This window comes from Lynx canadensis, chromosome B3 (genome assembly GCF_007474595.2).
Source record: "Lynx canadensis isolate LIC74 chromosome B3, mLynCan4.pri.v2, whole genome shotgun sequence".
NCBI classification, from domain to species: Eukaryota; Metazoa; Chordata; class Mammalia; order Carnivora; family Felidae; genus Lynx; species Lynx canadensis.
The window spans coordinates 82486304-82504655 of record NC_044308.2 but is presented as its reverse complement, the minus strand read 5'-3'; the positions used below and the strand labels follow the sequence as shown (position 1 = coordinate 82504655).

The 18352-nt window shown below is 40.4% G+C and overlaps 1 protein-coding gene across 1 annotated transcript in view; it reads right to left on the bottom strand.

The window, feature by feature from the left end:
* NPAS3 (neuronal PAS domain protein 3) overlaps positions 1 to 18352 on the bottom strand; it is a 751527-nt gene that overhangs the window by 728860 nt on the left and 4315 nt on the right. The window lies entirely within an intron of this gene.

Here is an 18352-nt window from a genome sequence, read left to right as displayed (position 1 = left end):
GCACCTGTTCCATGTTTGATTGGCATCTTGATTCACCACTAGTATTTACCAACGAACAGAGCTGAAGGTCATTATTTGCTGATCACTAGTTTATGTCACCCACTCCTATCCTAGAATCTTAACATATATTTGTTTCTTGTACAGTCAAATATAAGAAATGGCCTCCATTTAATTTATAATAATTAATCTCCTATACAATCCAACTATTCTGGGTTGTCTATTCATGCCCCCAAATGTTTCTCATCTCATAAGTTCCTCTTGGTGCACGGCCAATACATTTAGTTTTAATAAGTATCTCCTGAGTGAATCCTGTTGAAGAATGTAGGTCATCATGTAGATGACAGCCAGCATATTGGACCTTGAACAGGGACTCTCAAACTTTCAGATCTGCAAAACACCTGGAGTCAGGAAATCACATGATCCCTCCACTCAACCCCATATTCACACAGTAGCCCTCAAATAAACCTTGAAATAGTCCATGCCTGTGGAAAGAGAGAATCTGTATCGTCTTCTCATTTTTTGATTATCCCAAAAGCCTGTCAGATGGCCTCTGTTTCTTATCCACTCCATGCAAATGCAAAGGTAGAAAAATCTCACATACTCCACTACTCTTCAGTATACCAAAACCATATAAGATATCAAACCCAAGTTTCTATCTTCAAGGTCCCATCAGTCTTACCCCTTATTTCTAGTCAGTCTTTAATAGAAACTCTTATTTCCATCCTCTGTCAGATACAAACATGGCTTATTCATTCCCATCCATCAAGGGCCAGCCTAAGTTCCATCTACCCCAACAAGAGTTCCCCGATTCACTACAGCCATAAATGGACTTGGTTGTCCATACCTGCAGAGAACAGAAACATTTACATCATTCTTAAGGTACTTAACATGGCTTGTCTGGTTACAAAAGCACTTGACATGTTCCATCTCCTTGCCCTGATTTCATTTCTTTCCTACTATAGAGCACTACCTTTTTTAAGATTATATATTCCTCTCCGTATTTTCTGCCCTTCGCAGTGGAGTATAAACTCTATGCTGTAGCAACTTCGGATGTCCTGTTTACCACAGAATACCTAGGGCCTAGAACAATGCCCGTCACTTAGTAGGTATTCAGTAATTGTCAAATCAGCGAATCATCTATCTTAGATTCCCCGATGGCCTGAAACTTCCTTGAGATTAGGTAAGGTCTCCAGTTTTTCACAAAAAGAGGATAAATACTTTTTCTTGGATGGAGCCAATTAACTTTCAAAGCCACCACATCCTAGCCCAATATATTCCATTTTCCCCAAACATTACCAAGTTTTCTAATAATTAAAAAGGAATTAAAAGCCAGTAATGATGTCACCATCATTTAATTCTTATCTAATACATTCTATCTCCTATTGGGATATAAACATAAAAATTTCCAAGTTGTAGAGACTAGGAAATTTTTAATATTCAAAGACATGTATTTATATATACATTTTTTCTTTGTATGTATTTTCCCTTATAGTATGTGTCACAAGTCTACACAAATTAGTATGTGCCAAGTTTCCTGCCCCAGAAAGACAAAGACTAAATGTTGAATTCGCTACCTATTAATTTCAAGGAAACGAAAGGCCTAAAAGTCCTGGCTATGCTAGATAACCATGCCATGTGCACACATTTCCACATGGCCATGCCAATTCTTCCCTGACCCACAGCAACCCCTGCTATTACAAATCTTTGTTTAGAACTGAATTTTCTAGTTTTGTGGTGCGGGTTAGGATGGGACCACCTACCACATATTCACTGGGAACCCAAATTAGATCCTGGGTACCCTGGAGAAAAAGACAGATACAGTAACACATTACTTCTCTTTCAACAGCACAGGCATGCACTGTATTTCTGTTTCCAAGAAATAGCACATATTGTAAGTTCGATTTTTCATTTATCGTGTATTTTGCATGTATGTGATAAGTTTATTTAGACTTCAAAAATATAAGACATGGTTTCTATCACATTACTTTGTAAATAATACTTGCCTAACTAAAGCTATTTTCTACATGAAATTTTAAGTTCTTTCCTTTCTGAGGCAGAGGTTGGGAGGTGGGAAGACAGGGACTCTCAATCAGTCCAAAACAGTACAGTTAAAGAGCAAGAATATTAATATTTTCCATGGTTTATTGAAAAGAAGAATGGAGGGGCACTTGGCCGGCTCAGTCAGTACAGCATACAACTCTTCATCGGGGTTGTACGTTCGAGCCCCACGTTGGGTGTAGAGAGAAGTTAAAATTAAAATCTTGAATAATAAAATCAGAATTAAAATACTTTTAATGATACCAACATAGAACCCCTTCCTCAGAAATGTGATAACATGCAGTTTACATTTCTAGTTAGCATAACCACTTTATATTGTACTTCTTATTCAAAGGATTTTCAGAATAAAATTATCTTCTAGTTTACATACATTTTGTCACTTTTGTGGTTCATACATGTTAAACAGTAAGTAACAGGGGCATTAATCCATTTAATGAAGCAAATTTAAAATGCCGGATTATACATTTAAAATGTCATAGGGGCGCCTGGGTGGCGCAGTCGGTTGGGCGTCCGACTTCAGCCAGGTCACAATCTCGCGGTACGTGAGTTCGAGCCCCGCGTCGGGCTCTGGACTGATGGCTCAGAGCCTGGAGCCTGTTTCCGATTCTGTGTCTCCCTCTCTCTCTCTGCCCCTCCCCCATTCATGCTCTGTCTCTCTCTGTCCCAAAAATAAATAAACGTTGAAAAAAAAAATTTTAAAAAAAAATAAAATGTCATAAAATGCCTACTTTTAACTACTGCTCTAGAATAAGGGTAAGAAGGAGATACATTTGCATTGTTGTCATTGGTTGTTTTAATGATCTTAGTTTTCTGAATACGTATATAGCTGGACATGATTGAAAGACTCAATTCAAAGAATTACTAGAAAATGGTAGCCTTCTGAAAACATTTTAGACTGGCCTGTTTGACCACTGAATTAGGCCTTTCCTGAAGATGTGTGAACAAACTAATCGTGGTCTCTCTTTTAATCACCATGTTAGTGTTGACCCCAAATTTTGAGAGCAGATAGATAGGATTGAGTAAAAATAGCGATGTCTTTTTACCAAGTAGCATGAATATTCTTTGGTGGGAGCTCAAAAATATTAATAATGATAATGTTATTGTTTCGAGTGGTGATAAATCATTAATATACCATGAGGTTCAACAGCTAGATCGGAATCACTGAACAGGCAATCGATTACTGAACAATCTTCTGAGTAAATCTGTCCTGAGAGCAGCTTTGCCCATTAGGTGATATCAACTAAATTTTGAGAAGTAAAGAAACGTTCAAATTACTTTTTGGCATAAACTAGCAAAACCAAAAGTTCACTTTCAGCCTGCCATAATGGTCTAGATTCCATGCTCAACAATTTCTGAATCTGTATAAAAAGTCAAGCTTCAAAAATTAAAGTCCAAAAAACTGTAAATGTGCTTTAATGTATCTATATCCACATAGCACAAAGTCTGTCTGGACTATTCCGTGCTTTATCATAATATCCTTGTGTTCCTACTGTGCTCAATCCTCCCCATTTTGCTCACTGGAGAGTTGTGCCTACTCAAGCACCGCATGCATGCAGGACCAGGTACATAACAAAGAATGCAACCTCAGCTTTCCAGCCAGCAGCGTGATGCTCTGACCTCCATGCCATGTGCTATGATCATGAGTGATGGAGCTGTTCTGACTGCAAGCTACTTTCAAATAATGATCCACAAAGTTAATCAAAAGGGCTTCCCTGTTCAATATTTACCTGTTACTCATCGACAGCCACTGTCTGCATCGCCATCTACAATGTATAGAATGGGATCAGAAATACCGAGCTCAAACAGAACCTGAGTGCCTCACTGAAGTACCGGGCACAATGAAAGTAGAATTAAGCTGCTCTTCAAACCACCTCTGACACTGAAGATGTCTGCACGAGTTTCAAGGTAAAAAACACACTGCTACTTCCTGAACGTGGAGGCCCAATTAGTTGCAGATAGTAACAGGGATGAAAGGAAGACCACCACGTGAGAAATAAAAAAAAAAAAAAAGGAAGAAGAAGAAGAAGAAAGAAAAGAAAGGAGATATTAGGTATCAAAACATAAACATGGAGGGAAAAATAGTAATTTCCTGTATTGGGGCAAAAAAATAATATTCCCTTCTTGATGTGATCTCCTTGCTTTTATGTACTAGGAAAGTCATATCTGTTCTGAAAATTATTTTTCTCATTTTAATACACATTCAACATTTTAAGCTACAAAATAATAAGAAAGCATTGATCTTTTCATGTGTTAGGTATTTAAATACTGGTTGCCAGTCTGTCAATCAAACGTACCCGGAGGGGACGCTGACCAGCCTCCATATCCACCTCTAAAGAGAGGCAGGTATCGGACTGATCGTAACGCAATTCTCTCCGGTTATTTGTACTATCTGCTAGAAAGCAAGGCTTACTAGGAGATCTTATTCTTCACATTTATTATCCATTCAGCTTGGCAGGTTTTGAACATGGGGTTTAAGGAAGGACAGTTGCTCAAAATGGTAATCCTCTTTTACCTAATTTTTCCTAAATGCTCACTTAGGAATGATAAACACTATCTGAACATTTAGTATATGCCAGGCATTATTATAAGTACTTTACATGTATTGGGGCATTTACTCCTGCAATAAACCCTATGAGAGAGATTATTACCAAGTCCCAGAGGAGAAAAATAGGGACCAGAGAGTTTATGTCACTTGTTCAAGCTCCCTCAGCAAATAAATGACTCAACCAAGGTTTGAGTACCTCACTCTCCATTAGAGCCTGTGTACTTACCCACTGCACTGAAGCTGCCTCTCATTCCATTTAGCACTGTTGAGAGGGTGAGACAACCACTGGCCTCGAGTAAGAACCTTAAAAAGGTTTGTGGAGTGATAAATGAATCACTATCTTAAGGAACTTGCAATCTTATTAAGATATCCATCCACAGACACTGTTTTATCCTTTTACTTGTAAGTTTATGACCTGCCTCCTCTTTCAGTTTACGAGTTCCTAAAAGGTATTTATTTGCATACATACCATTGAATGCCACCACACGTGTGATACAGAGTAAATGATGCATTAGAATTGAATCTCAGGTTTAATATTGACTTTCTTCTTTCATATCCCCTCTCAATCCACTCCATCAGGAAATCCTGTTGGCTCTTTCTTCAGAATACATCGCAATCCAAATTCTTCTCACCATCGCCACTTCCAAACCCTGAGTGTCAACCAACCACTGTCCGGACCATAGTAGTCTCGGAATTAGGCTCTCCCCTTCCACCCACGTCCCCCTGAAGCATGTACTCAACTAGCAGCCAGAATCATTCGAAAACTTCGGTCAGACTCCATTGCTCCTCACGTCAAACATCCTCTCATGACCCCATTTCAAGTGGACTAAAAGCCTGGCCTGCCAGGGTTCTGTGTGCTGGCCTCTCTCCTCAATCTCCAGCTGCAGTCCCTATTCATTCCCACCCACTGCACGAGTCTCCCCCCCCCCCGCATTCTTTGTAAGCAGCAAAACCTCTTCAGCTTCAGAGCCTTTCTGGCAGGTGCTCCCTCTGCCTGGAGTATTTCCCCTGCTGCCATCTGGATGCCTAACTCGCTGACTTCCTAGGAGTCTTTACTCAAATGTCATCTTTTTAAATGGGGCTGTACCTACATGAAACCCTAACTGACCCATCTCCACCCAGCACTTTTTTTTCCCAAGTTTTATTGCAATTGTTAGTTAACATATGTCGTAAAATTGGTTTCAGGTATAGAATTTAGCGACTCAACGCTTACAAACAACACCCAATGCTCATCACAAGTGTTCTCCTTAATGCCCCTCACCCATTTAGCCCATCCTCCACCCATCTCTCTCCTGCAATCCTCAGTTTGTTCTCTTTACGAGTCTCTTATGGTTTGCTTTCCTTTCTTTTCCCCTTTTCCCTAGGTTCACCTGTTTTCTTAGATTCCACAAGTGAAATCATATGGTATTAGCTCTCCTCTGCCCTGACTTATTTCACTTAGCATAATACACTCTAGCTCCATCCATATCATTGCTAATGGCAAGATTTCACTCCTTTTGATAGCCAAATAATATTCCATTGTATATTTATGCCACTTTTTTTATCCATTCATCAGTCAATAGACATTTGGGCTCTTTCCATAAATTGGCTATTGTTGATACTGTTGCTATAAACATTGAGTGCATCCCAACAGTCCTAATTCCCTCTTACCCTTCTCTGTTTTTGTTGCACACAACTACTGCCACAGAACAGACAACATGATTTGTTTCGTTTGTAACGTCTGCTGTTCACTGCCTGTCTCCAATGCCCTCCAACTTTCACGGCTGAGATTTCGGTCTTAGTTCACTATATATCCCACACAATAGTCCTGGTTAAATTTTTTTTTTAATTTTTAAATGTTTATTTTTGACACAGAGACACAGGGAGATAAAGCATGAGTGGTGAAGGGGCAGAGAGAGAGGGGGGGAGACACAGAATCTGAAGCAAGCTCCAGGCTCCATGCTGCCAGCACAGAGCCTGATGCAGGGCTCGAACTCAGGAACCATGAGATCATGACCTGAGCCAAAGTCAGACGCTTAACTGACTGAGCCACCCAAGCGCCCCAATAGTTCCTGGTTATTTAAGGTACCCCATCCATATGTTGAATTAAGACACGAGAGAAACCCTGGGGATAAAGCTAAAGCCAAGAGGCACTGTGTGTTGTGCCTAACAAGAGTAAGTGAACACGTTTCACAGATAGAAGCAGAGAGAGCTTCCATTGAGGGGTATCTTGGTTGGGGATAGATGGGGGGCAGCCCAGATCAAGACTAGAGGGTCTTGAACACGAAGCTAAGATTGCCAACACCGTGCCCTAAGAATGAGCTGCTGATGACTTTGAGCTAGGAACCATGTTACAAATATTTTAATCTGGTAGCTACGGGTAGCCCAGAAAGATATTTTTGTATTCCCTTGCATGGCATTTTGTATACAGTGGGCCTGCAGCATTTTACTTAAACTGAAGGAGATAGGAGACAAGACTCAACAGTAGACTGTAACAATCTAGGCATAAAATAATAACTCAGGTCAGGGAGATGAGAATAGAAGGTAAGTCTTTACAAAAGAAATCATGCTACAAACAGGGTATTTGACAAGAGAGGCAGAATGGAAGAGGAGTCCAAAAGCAAGCCCAAATGACTACAGAAATTAAGATGAAGCAAAAGTGCAGCGTACGAGATCATTCTAGGTAAGATACGGAGCTCTGTTCTGGGGGCATAGCTGCGCAGTCCAGCAAAGAGCTTCAGAATGGGGGAGGAGGAAGGGTCACTCTGCAGGTGGGCCACATCACACGGCAGCTGGAGGAGAGCCTTCACATCATTAAAGCTGTAAGATCCAAAGGTTTTTTGTTTGTTGGGTTTTTCGATAAAAAAAAAAAAATAGAGATAAAACAATTCACTGGGTTGCCTTAAGGATTAATTGGGAATTTTCTTTGAAGTGCTTGCAAATTTGTTGGTCATTACATGTGACAGTTGATGTAAAGCAAATCACAAGCAGAAACCTCAAGTAGTTTGGAAATCTAAAATTTGAGTTGGCAAAGAGGTAGGACTGGAGATTCATCCACTTCTAGGATAACTGCAGTGTAACAACAGATGAAATTTCTAAAGGGCAGACACAACTGGCTTTGCATATAAAGGACACTAAATAACTAGCGTTCAAATATAATAAACTTACCCTCCTCTTTAGGGAAGGCTTTCAGTTTCTCAGGGTTTTTTTTTTTTTTTTTTTTTTTTTTTTTTTTTTTTTTTTTTTTACAGAAATAGATTTCAATAGACTACCCTTGAACAGAAGGTGGAGGGTTATGTTTTTGGTTTTGGTTGTTTTTGTTTTTTGAGGTCAAGTATCCTCCTGCTCCAAGGGGCCACATTATCCAGTTGAAAGTGGATAAACTGCTGGACCACACTGCACTGGTCTGCTATAAATAGTTACCAGATTAAACCTTATTAGTTGTGTCAGTTGGACAACCTGCGTAATCTCTGAGCCTTCATCTTCTCACATGCCAAATGAGTGTATTACCTACTTATTTTCCAGTACGGATGTGGAGGTCCATTATAGCAATGTCTAGAGGCCAAAGAACACCACAATTGGTGTGCCGACTTCAGCCTCATGTATCTCACTGCATATGGAAAACCAGCCAACACAGAAACATGAATGGTAAAGTTGGACCCAAACTTCATGGTCAAGAGCTCAAATTTATGTTGTCCCCTTAAGGACCAGTTTTGCCCCATAACGTAAAACCTCAGCATCCACGAGTATTTCCTGTGGATGGAAGAATAAAAGCAGCTGTATTCATTCCCTTTTTTCTCTATAGCTCAGAGCCAATCGTTTGTGTCTGGCAAACTTCTCCTTAAGAGAGCCAATAAAGATGTATGTAGTGCCAGTCAACCAAACTTGCCACTAGATCCTTGTAAAAATGTATTCTACTTAAAATCTGCTGGCCCATAATTTAAGTTTTCTAGTCTTGCCTTCCCCCAAGACATTACTCAAGTACAATAAATTTTTTTTAAAAAAGTCAGCTTTCTTTATTCCTACCACCCTCATAAATTTGTTACTAGCTCCTAAAAACAGCATTGAGCAAAGAGGGTAAACAGTCTTGCTATCAGATGAATTTATTGACCCTCAATTTTACAAGCACTCGAGAAATCCCCCTACCCTCCACCCTCCTCCCTACTGAATGGGTCTCCAAACCTCTCCCTGTAAAAACACCGTGACATGAAGGTCACTGCTTTCATAGTTATTAAGACTTAAGACACCTGATGAATTTCTCCAGGGGGATGAGAATCCGCTATTATAATTAGGTAGTCCCTAGAAAAGCATACTCCTTCCCTGGAAGTGAGCCAAGACCTTCCTGTAGTTTCTGTAAATGTGTTCTTCTCCAGGAAATCCAGCTGGTGTCTACAACACGTTAGATAGGAGGCTCCGTTCCTGACTGACCCATACAGTCAATTGTACTCCTAAAACAGCTTTCTTAGTGGAGTTAAAAATGGTACAGGAGAATCATCAAGAAGAAGACCAGGTACCTCCTGACTTCAAGGCCAAGACATGCAATTGGCTGTGATTCACACGGAGGACCCCTGACAGGCAGTGGTCAAGAAAATGATGCTGTTATGAAAGCCTAGGTTGGTTGAAATTCTACTGATGACAGCTGCTTGTGAAGGAAACAGGATTCTCCTTGGGGCGCCTGGGTGGCTCAGTTGGTTAAGTGACCGACTTCGACTCAGGTCATGATTTCACACTCGTGGGTTCAAGCCCTGCGTCGGGCTCTGTGCCCACAGCTCAGATCCTGGAGCCTTGCTTCGGATTCTGTATCTCCCTCTCTCTCTGCCCCTCCCCTACTCGCTCTCTCTCGCTCTCTCGCTCTCAAAATAAACCTAATAATGAAAAAAAAAATTTTTAAAGAAAAAAGAAACAGAACTCTCTTCAACTGGTACCAAGAAAAAAGGCAAAGAGTGAGGCTCTCTATATAATTACTACTGCTTTTCGTATGTATTACAGAGATTCTATATACTGGACTGGGAGAGAGGGAAGGGCAATTAGGTTTTAAGTAAGATGCAGTGATGGTCTACTTAATCACGTAAATCTCAAGCGGTCAATTCCAAACAACCCTCACACTACTAAGTGAATCACAAAGGTCTCAAGTTTGACAAGGAAGAAATAACCTAAAAATGATTTCCTTACATGCTGGTCATTGAACCAAAATCCTCCCAGGACCCAGACCTCTCTCTGCTTTGAAAACTAGATCAAAATATCTCAATGCTCTACAAAGTAAATAGAGCTCTTGTTTATAAGTACTTTAGAGAATGATGCAGGAGATGGAGCATGTGAGAAAAGGAGTTGATAAATGACCAGAAAACTCCACCTCAGCACCCAGCAGTTACTTCTCATCCATGTACATGTTCTGATCTTAAAAGGCCTTGTTACTATAACCCACTACACACCCTTCTCACCGTCAGCTTCATCCTGTAACTTACAAATAGTTCTGCAAACTAGATTTTTACAAAATTAGGCGGTAGGGAAAGATTTTTCTGCTAAAAATCTGTCATTAATGCCACTAATATCACTAGCTCTTGCTGGAGTTCTCCTGTGTGTGTGTCTTCCCCCCAAGAAAAAGAATTTCAATTCCCCCAACAATAAAGTGATACACGTTCAGCAGGAAGATACAAACTACAACCGGAAAAAAAAAGTCATGAAAGGAGATCCCATGGTTTCTATGTGGAAGGTGAACATATACAGCTTCCAGCTTCCCTTAGATAAGCTGTTTGTGGACAAGTTAGAATGCTTGGCCCCAGAAGTTTCCCAGCTGAGACAATCTAGGGAGGAATCCCCAAGAAAAATGCTCATGTATGTAGATACAAATGTATCCAAGATGACATGCATATCAACATACAGTTCTGTATAGTGATCCACACCAAGTTGTTAACATTGGCTATCTGTGGGTGGTACAATTACAAAAGACATTCACATTCTCCTCTCTATTTATCTGCACTTTCCAGATGTTCCAGGATAAAAAATGTATTGCAATTTTATTCAAACAAGAGCTATTCCAAGAGAAAACAATGAACCCAATGAAGGAATCTCCCATTCATCAACACAGAGCCATGGCCCTGGGCTTAGTCAAAGCAAATTCCAAGATTATCCCCTCAATACAACTTGACTGGACACATGGTGTGCTCTCTAAGCAACACAGTAACACAAACCCGAGGGCATTTACTTAGCAGAGGACAAGGAGCTCCCAGAATCCGTAATAGACAAATGCATGGAAATAAAATGGAGCAGGGTCAAGCTGAAACCATCATCTCCTCCCCCTCTTGTGAGGAAGACTATTAGAAAAGGTATGATAATTTTAAATCTTTTCATTAAAAGGGATAAACCCTTTTCATTTTTTCCTGCTCTAGACACACTGCTTATACATATTTTTGATCAACAGGTCCTAATACCACAAGTGGCATTTCTACACTATTTTTATGCAGTTTTCATCAACAAAAATGTTCTTACATTTCTCAAGAACATGAAATTTCCTTGGGTATGAGGTTAATTTAACAGATTCTGAATATTCACTCAAGTTCACAATTATTCCCTTCAATGACATATTATACTTTGAATGCTATGAAGAAATAAATTCTTTCTTCATTATATAAAACATAGTAACAAGTGGAAAATAGAACACAAAATTCACAAAGTGTTCCTTTAGTAATTCACTATTTCCACAGACATAATGGCTTCTCCTACTGGAAGTAGAATGTTTACTGTTTCCATTTTGCCAACATGAGTTCCTTGGTATGAACAGCTGTACCCCAAGTTAGATAAGGAACAAAGTGATACTCATTCAGTGCATACTTACTATATGCCAAGCACCATTTTAAGTGTTTTTGTGGTGTGGACCCTAGACTCTATAGTCTAACAGACTGAGGTCCAATGCAGGGGTCAACTATTTCCTGTAAAGGGCCACACAGTAAACATTTGAGACTTGGTAGGCGATTTGGTCCCAGTCTCTACTCAACTCTGTTATTAAAACACAGAAGCAGGGGCGCCTGGGTGGCGCAGTCGGTTAAGCGTCCGACTTCAGCCAGGTCACGATCTCGCGGTCCGTGAGTTCGAGCCCCGCGTCGGGCTCTGGGCTGATGGCCCAGAGCCTGGAGCCTGTTTCCGATTCTGTGTCTCCCTCTCTCTCTGCCCCTCCCCCGTTCATGCTCTGTCTCTCTCTGTCCCAAAAATAAAATAAAAACGTTGAAAAAAAAAAATTAAAAAAAAAAAACAAAAAAAACACAGAAGCAGTCACAGACAACACCTAAGTGGATGGGTATGGTCAGGTCTTAGTAAAACTTTACGTACAAAAACAGGCAAGGGAATGGGGTGGGGGAGCACATGTGGCTGCTGATCCTAAATCACATTTCACCCTATCCTTCCTTCTTCACCTTGAGTGAGTTGTTCCAGCCCTCTAAGACCCCGTCATCTGTAAAATGGTAGTAATAATCATACCTAGTACCCAAGCTTACTATAAATATTAAAAACGGTCAAGCCATTAGCCCACTGATTCTCAGAAGAGCTGAGACAACTTTCATTTTTATCCCCATTTCAGACTTGAGAGGACAGAAGCTCTGAGAGTTAAGTAACTTAGCTATGGTCCCAGTTCTAATAATTACGAGGAGAGAATCAAACTCAGATCCATCTCCAGACGGTTTAACCACCTCTATCAATGATTAAATATTACTGCATGGACCTGTGGATCTCTTTTTTTCTTTCTTTTTTTTTTTTTTTTTAAGTAGATTTCAGGCCAAATGTGGAGTTTGAACTCACGACCCTGATACCAAGAGTCAGATGCTTAATGGATTGAGCCATCCAGTGCCTGGATGGCACCCCTGGACTTCTGGATCTCTTAAATACTTAGCTCACAAAGATTAAAGCCTCTTTCTTCCACTCTAGTGCATAAACTGAGTCCAAAAATTCACTCCAGACACATCTACACAGAACACACTCAACACACAGAATAAGCTGTTAAGGTGGAAATTTATTAAAACCACCGTTTATGTATAACTTAGTTTGCTGTATTATTTTTAAGATCCGGGCACCAGCACATGAGTCTCCCTGTCTCTCTGAAACCACCGTTAGTGATTCAGAACACTGTAGTTCAACAGCATGCCTACAAAAGGTTCATTGTAGCTCTATTCCTCTCACCTTGACCTTTGCCTTCTCTTCTCAGGTTTGGGGGTGGGGGGGGAGGTCTCATACATATCACAGGTGTGTCAGTAACCAATTTTTTTTAAAAATCGAGGCAGGCACTTCTCTAATGAAAATACACACTCTGGTAAAGCCAATTAATATTCTTTCATTTTAAATCATGCTTCCTGTGCCTGTCCATTTTTACTCTCTGCCACTCTATTTTGAGTTACAAAATATGGAGCACCTCAGGGCACCTGAATGGCTCAGTCAGCTGAGCATCTGACTTCAGCTCAGGTCATGATCCCATGGTTCATGAGTTTGAGCCCCCATCAAGCTCTCTGCTGTTGGTGCAGAGCCTGCTTCCGATACTCTGTCCCCCGCCCCCACCTCTGCCCCTCCCCCACTCATACTGTCAAAAATAAACATTAAAAAAAATACAAAAAAATATGGAGCACCTCAAGCCAGGAAAAGCAATTAATTTGTAGACAGGTTCTGAACTGGATTTCATACCGTTGGAGTCCTGCAAGATGTTTTTAAGTCAAAAATCACTTCAAACTAACAAACACAGCACGACTGCCCACTCTCCATGAAAACCACATGAACTCAGTTTCTAACCTCAGAGGACAGACTGACCCGGTGGGCCCCTCTCCCACATTTCCTGTCTCAGGTCTGAGCCACTTCCAGAGCCATCCTTGGCCTTGCAGTCCTTGTCCCATCCTTCCTTTCCTGAAAACTCCTCCAAGGCTCTCACCAGATGGCAGTCCACCCTAATGCCTCTGCTTCCCCTTCTTCTCCAACCTCAACTCCTGTTGAGGGAAGGGGAAGGATTCCCTCAACTCCTGAGGAACATCATTTGCAACTCAGTGCACCATAAATACCCACCTTTTAACCCCAGTCACTAGCTCAAGCACCTCTCCCCCAAATCAAAATCCCTTCCACCATGAAGATCCCAGGGCTCACCTCCACTATTACAGGATGACCCTTTCATGGCACCACTTCTGTACTTTTTACTTCTCACTCAAGACACCTCTTACACAGAATCCCAATTACTAGTTCCCATCAGTTTTCTAGGCTTCTGCAGGGCAGAGGTTTTCTTAGTCACCTCTAAGTCACTTTATGCAGAACAGCACCTGACCCATGGATGACGATCAAAATATAGTTGTTAAAGGAATGAATAAATTAGCTCATTTTTAAGCTACTCTGGCATTAGCCCTAAATAATACACCATCCAGTTTCCTCAGACACACCACTTCAAGTCATTTACAGGCCAAATCATTGGTGTGATGTTAAAATTAACTGGGAGAAAGCACCAGAAACCATGCTGAGGTCTGAAAGGCATGATGTGGATTTCAGAATTCATTTGGATTTTTAAAGGCTTGAAGCAGCTCTTGCTACAAAGTTCAATGTCTGTTTAACATGCAGATTCTATTAGACCTCTTTATGAAGTTCACTGTAGATTTCTCTTTCCTCAATTCTTTGTTATTTACTGATCCAAACACAACTGGCATAAATTATTCCAATGGCTGGGGGGGAGGGGCGGGGGCCGGGGGTGGGGGTGGGGGGGAGGTGGATGGGGGCTGTAAAATTGCCATCAATCAGTCAGGTTAAACAATCAAAACAATTTGCTGCTGCTGCTGCTTCTAGAGCTTCCTTGACCTTTCCCTCCCCATCAACACAGGTGACCACCTATCCACCCCCCCACCCCCCCAGCAGCCTGCCTGACAAGGAACCGGTCTTGTTCTCCTTAATTGGGATAACATGTGCAAGTGGTTAGCACTCTGTCTGGCACAACATAGCTGATAATGACTGGTGAGTTCCTTCTTCACTCATTCTCCTCTTCTGGACCTTGATGATAACTCCTTCTCTCTTTTGAGTCTGGATTTTCCCCATTTCCAAACCCATGCCTCTTGGCCAAAGCCAGCCTTAACACTACCCTGAGCAGGAGAATGCCCTCTTTCTGAGTGTCTCATCAAGAAAGGAAGAAAACATCACCTTCTAGCCTGAAATTCATCTCTCCAATCCTGTCATGGTATCTGAAATTATTCCATTGGAGAGCAACTCCCTTTTTGCTCGAATTCTTTCACTGCAAGGTGCTTATTAAAATGCAAAGGGTCCTAAGAAGAGCAACATTATCAGTTAACAACACCTGATCTGCAAGGAGGGGTACAAACAAAAATGCCTGTGGGGAAGGGCCTGGGCATGAGACATGAACCAGGTATCCAGGTGGAATGAATTTCAGAGGTAAAAGGGCTTGGATGCATAGGCAGAAAACAGACAAACCTCACCATTTTGCCAATGGCTTCTTTCGGTGACCGCTCTAGTTGGTCTCATCAGTGACAAACACCTTCTCAATCTTGGCTGCATTTGGAGACTAAGAACCCTGGGTTAAAGCCCTTTGTTTACAATGGGTACTGCAGACGCGGTTACAACAGTTTGGCATGTGCTCAAGGAACATTAGTCACTTGAGCTCCCATCTCCCCAGACGCAGTCTTCTCGAAATTTTAGTCAAACAGTTGTTCTTACACACAGCTACGGTCGTGTCAAACCACACGGCCGAACTCTGTCCACCTTGGAGGCTATGAAGTCCTTTCTCAGTTTGTTCCTTTCTAGTTCCCTTCTCTTGCATTCACATATTAACACAGGTGATTTCCACCGTATTTTGTGGTAAAACTCCTCTCATGTCCATAAAAAGTTCCTTTCCAACTCAAGCATTTTCTTGCCTTCATTTACAAGTTTAAAGTTATCATAGTTACTATGGAGGCGATGTCTGGTCTTTTCTCAGACCCTCCATACTGCTTTTATTTCTTTGTGGGGAAACAGGAAACAAGACAATTGTTTTAATTGGAAAGAACTGTTGCATCTCCCAGTCGAACCAACTATTTTATAGATGAATTCACTAAAATCCAGAAATAGGATTACAAACTTAAAGACAGCTTACAATGGAGCAAAGACAGCAAAGACAGCTTACAATGGGTTGTATAAGTTTCAGAACTTACCAAAGTGCTTAAGTTTCATCAAAATTTGCCCCAACACTATGGTGTTTTTGAAAATCTTGTATTCCTACCCTTTGCCAAAAAATTCATTATCACCAATTACAATTTTAAGTTTTCAGTTGGCCACGTCATGAGCACTTAATGTAAGAAGTTAGGATAACTGCCATTGTTTTAAAATTCTTAATTATAGACATTTTGAATTAATCACAATTTTCTATTCCTATGTACTTTAAGATAATTCAAATTATTTACTTTAATAATTCCCAGTAATATTCAAGTCAAACCTCTGTTAAAATAGAAGCAAATTCACAGTTTATAAAACAATAGAATTACAGTGGGAAGGATTAAGAACAGTGATGTTCCGGTAAATATTTAACAACTAGTTGCAGACAGAAGGACACCCAATTTGCAGCATTTTCCAATTTCCATAGTGCAAATACTTTGCCCAATTTCCAGTTACTAACATGAGGTCAGGGATCACAGAATGGGAAATATGTACATACAATGGATTCTCATGGGCCCATGCAAGTCGGCACTAACACATTCTGATAGGAGGGACCAGATAGTACAGCCTTTTCATTCCCAAACCCTTTTCACATCACCAACCATTTATTTATAACCTGCTGTATCCTGAGCACATAAGGACATAATACCTGTACATTATTATATTTATACATTTATCTACCAACTGTACTGCAGAAGCTTTCCATCAGTTTTTAGATAAAAAACACATATTAAGAGATGTTTCACCTCAGGGCCCACCCCATGCACACACACATGTGATGTATACTTACACAAACGCATAAAACAAAAACAGAAGCCTCTCAAGATAAAACACACTCTCCTATATGGAATGCACTAAAACTCTCGATTCTTTTCCCTTTTTTTCTTCATTCTTATCTTGACCCACTAAATTGGATTCGTACCCCACCATTTGGGTAGAGGTCCCAAAATTGAAAAACAGTGCTGAAATAGACTAAGCTTGTTGAAGACACAATTATAGGTCATTAGTCTACATCTATCCCGATGTCTAGTAGTAATTACTGCGGCCCAATAAGGTTAAATAAGTGTCTAAAGATGCACCTGCCATCAGTAACAAAAGATCCTTCAAGGCAAGTGATAATTCATTACATAGAATCAGGATAGTCATGGCTTACAAGTGAAAGCTAGAGTCCCTTCCACAACAACCCCCCCTTCACCCGAAATTGACAGAGAAATTTTTAAGAAACCTGTACCGACCCCATCATTGACGAAAATTTGGTCCTTCATCCTCTGTGGCCCTGTGACCAACCTGCCCATTTACCCAGGAAGACGAGGCAAATCCGAGCAATCGTCATTTCCCTATTATTGATAATATTCAACAGTGTTGAAAAGGTACCCATCTTTTTCACAAAAAAAGAACATTTCCAGTCCTGTTGGAAAAGGAGCTATATAATGCCAATTACTATTATATAAAATATACATACTTCTACTATATAACATACACTAAGACCAGCTTTCTAATAACCAGAAACCAAACACTGAGTTGCAGAAAATACTCACTCAGGAAAATGAAAGCTGAATCCATGGACTTTTCAATGTGTTCATGCACCACATGCTTTTTTATAGGTGCTATTAAATGTACACTATAGTTTCAAGACAATCCAGATAAGCGTCTTCACTAAAATACACAACACCATTAATCATCTCAGTGACAGTGCTCCAATTTAACATCTTGGAGATTTCCTCCCCTTCTTCATCATTTATTTGCCAATATTTCCTTGTTATGAATATCCCCCTAGTGACTTTCCCTGGCAGTCACAGCTGTGCTGCCTACTGTGTCTACCTTGCCTACAAATAACACAAATTCTTTATAAAAAAAAAAAAAAAAAGCCAGGTCTTGAGATAATACCTACAGTAAGAAGGGTAACCTTTCTGTGGGCTGAATTCCTGGAGACCTCATCCAGGCTCCCAACTTTAAATTGACAAGCCTCCGCCCCTAACCTGATAGTAATTTCAGACACGTGAAATTGGCTTAATTACAAATAAACAACAGTTGGCCGTTGGCCTCCAATTACTTGAATGGTCAACAGTCAACTGCTGCTTTCAGATGGTCCGTAAAGAACCCCCTTCTTACACAGCAAAAGGCTTTTTCAAAGTATCCATGAATCACAACAAAGCCACAAAACCACGAGCAAATTACAGGAACCTGACCACCAAGAGCCATAATAAGGATGACTCACAGATAACAAGAATTTTTTTTGAAAATAATAAGTAACAATTTAGCATTATAATGAAACCAATTCTGATGAAAAGAATAATGCTATCGAGACAACAGAATATCAAGAAGCCAGAGAGAAATAAGTAGCAAAGATACAGGGAAGAATCCCAGCTCCATCCAGTATCCATTCCACGTCCCCTTTAGAGAGCAGTCTTCACTGGCTCCAGAATTTGCTGATTATAAAATGGAAACCATGAAAGAAAATGCAGTACAACCAATCAGAGGAGTAAATGAAAGTAGAACTCACCAGCTTGTATTCAAAAAATGATTTTTAAGGAAAAAAGGGTATTTTTTTTTTCAATAACAGAACTCCACTACAAAAGAAGTTAAGAGTTTGAAGACAAAAAACACACTGAAGTATAC